The sequence below is a fragment of the Zingiber officinale genome, chromosome 11A, assembly GCF_018446385.1.
Source record: "Zingiber officinale cultivar Zhangliang chromosome 11A, Zo_v1.1, whole genome shotgun sequence".
Lineage (NCBI taxonomy): Eukaryota > Viridiplantae > Streptophyta > Magnoliopsida > Zingiberales > Zingiberaceae > Zingiber > Zingiber officinale.
In genome coordinates this window covers 15399755-15402576 of record NC_056006.1, presented here as the reverse complement: position 1 = coordinate 15402576, position 2822 = coordinate 15399755, and the positions used below count along the sequence as shown (strand labels likewise).

Here is a 2822-nt window from a genome sequence, read left to right as displayed (position 1 = left end):
CTGCTCTGCCTCTCTCGCGAACAAGCGACGCCGACGCGAGGGATGCTCCAGCTCCGGTGATTTTTCTTCCCCGGCATCGACATCCATTGAGCTCCGATCCTGCCGAAGCCCTTCTTCCTCTCGCTCTGATCTCTCTGTTCTCTCACGGATGATCCGACGACCCTTTGGTGGCTAGGGCACGGTGAGGAACGAGGTTCGGTGCCGCTAGATCAAGTTGTGCCATCGTCGATCACCGGCGTGAAGGGACAATTAGGGTTCCACGGGTAAGCAATCAAACCTTCTTTCTCGCTGTGGTTGCGTTCTTGTTGCTATCCATGCCTTAGATCCATTGCCGGTGCTTTGCCCCTTCGGATCATTGGTGCTAGATGTTTAACCGATCAGATCTTGATCCTCATTCTTCTTTACGGCTGAATTAGGTCACGGATTGGAGGGGATCAATGAGTCTGTTCTGTGGGGATTCAGTTGAAGAGGTGTTTCTTGAGCTATGGTTGTGCTTGATCAGTAGTCTTCCTGCTGGATTCCTGCTTGATCCGATTGATAGCAGCAAGGTGAGGTTCTGTTCCATTTCTATGGTGTTGAATTCTTGATCCGAATTGTGTAGTGGATCCAGCGAGGTGCTGTTCAGTGGGTTGTCTAGCTCCAGCAACAGCTACCCTTCCTGGCAACACCACTTCTTCGTGTGGATCTACAGATCAGAGCTAGGGATTAAGGTAAGATGAATTAGATTGTTGTTGGAATACTTGGTTAAATCCATGATCTCCTTGTGTTTGATCCGAACAGAGGAGTGAATTCCAAATAGGTTCTGTTCTGTCCTGTTTTGTGGATTGGTTGGCTTCAGCAGTAACTCATCTTGGTCTCGGCAGCAACAATCCTCTTGTCCCAACAGCCACAGTAGCTGTGGAATTGAGGTATGGTTTTTGATCTTGCTGTAGGTTAGTTAATTTAGGTTGTGTAGATTAATTAGGTTATATGGATTTAAGTTTAAATTGCTAATCTAATGGTTGATTAGGGATTAGGGAACTATCCCTAATTAACCGTTAGAAAGGTTGAAGGATATGGTTTAGGGTTTGTCCCTAAATTTCTATTTAGGATTTATTTAGCTATGTGTTTGTATTCTAGCTAAATAACAGTAGATGTATTTATTTACACAGGACTTCGATTCGAGACAGACGTCTCGACATTGGATTAGGACCGGATTGTACCTTCTATTGGAGGCGGGTACCCTTTGACTTATCTTTTTGATAATGTCTTATGATATGTGTAGCTTATATATATAATTACTAGTGGTAGATGGTAGATTGTCTCTTCCGTGATCTTGGCTTAGTTGATATCTATCACATGCTTCTTCTGTTAGTTGCTTTACTTTAGAACTGGATGCTTTTATCTTTTGCCATGTGTATATATGTTCATAGAGATGGATATTTATGATGCTTATCTACACTTGACTAGTTGCTGGAGACACTTGTTATATGTTGTTGGATTTGCGTTGCTTATATCATTGTTATACATATGCGTTTGTTTTATTGGCACCTACGCATATGGAGGAGGATATGTTCAGGTATGATATACTGTAGCTGCATGCACCATATTGCATGATTGCATGCTGGGCGATTGACGACTCCATTATTGTTGAGCTCGTCGGCCGGCTACATGAGGGCCTGCACACAGCGTGACCACTGCATGGGTAGTGGCACAGCACTCAGGGTGTGTATGGCAGGTTGCTCGGTGGCACCGCTGGGGTGCTCATGGGTAGCACGATACAGCGGGGTTGCAGCCGGGATCCTTCCCTGTCATTGTGTACCGGGAGATGAGAGCATTGCGCTCCCTCACTATGTTTGAGGCAGGAGGATATGTGTACTCCGACAGCATCCCGTCCACTCGGTCACTCATCAGGGGTAGTGACGGCAGAGTGCACGGTTGTCACAGCCCTACCCACTCGGTCTCACCATTGCGTGTGAGACGGCTGAGCATGGCAGTAGGGGTGACCATGTCATATTGCATCATATGCACGGATTGCATTATTTATGATTGATGCATTTTGGTGATTGCATATGATTGACATGCATACAGGTTATATGCTTTTGCTCTGACTATTTTATCTATGTATGTTCACAGTCAGTTGCACAAGACTCGCAGGTGAGTACAATTTATTTTAGTTATGCACTTCTTATTATTCTTGCAGTAGACTGTATTACATGCTTATTCATGGTTACTGCAGTTTATTCAGTTATGCATACCTGTTATACTTAGGAGACTGTACTATATGTTATACTGTTAGGAGACTGTACCGTAGGTTGTACTGTTAGGAGACTGTACTGTAGGCTCTATGGTTTAGTGTATTGTACCATAGGATGTTACTGGTGGTTATATGTTGCTGTACATATCTATTGGATTACCTGCTGAGTTCTTTGAACTCACCCCGTTGTTACTATTTATTTCAGGTTGAGGCCGTCGGGAGATATTCCAGTCGCTAGCCCCATTATCGCGAGGATTTTCTTTGTCGGATTATATTTTGCTTTTGCATCTTATATACTTGTATTGTGGGTTTGTATTGTGGACTTCACATTGAACATTCAGGTTTGCTACTTTTTGTTTTCTGCTGCAGTTGTATTTTCATTACTTCGTGGATTTGTTTTCTTCGTTGTAGTGGAGTAGGCTGTTTACATATATCTTCGAGGTTCTATATCGTCTTTCCTTATTAAACTGCGTGGATTAATCATATATTATATCTGTGTGGAATGTTGATATAAACTGCGTGGTTTGTTTCTTAATTGTATTGTATTATTCCGGCCGTGTGTGGCCGAGGTATAGAGATATATGTA

General features: G+C 43.3%; 1 long non-coding RNA gene across 1 annotated transcript; it reads left to right on the top strand.

Moving 5' to 3' along the window:
• The first annotated feature begins 421 nt into the window (after positions 1-421).
• On the top strand, positions 422-2597 carry LOC122032919. Its single transcript, XR_006126249.1, has 4 exons — positions 422-548; positions 611-710; positions 781-908; positions 2442-2597. It is a non-coding gene; the product is annotated as an uncharacterized LOC122032919 (long non-coding RNA).
• The last annotated feature ends 225 nt before the right edge of the window (positions 2598-2822 follow it).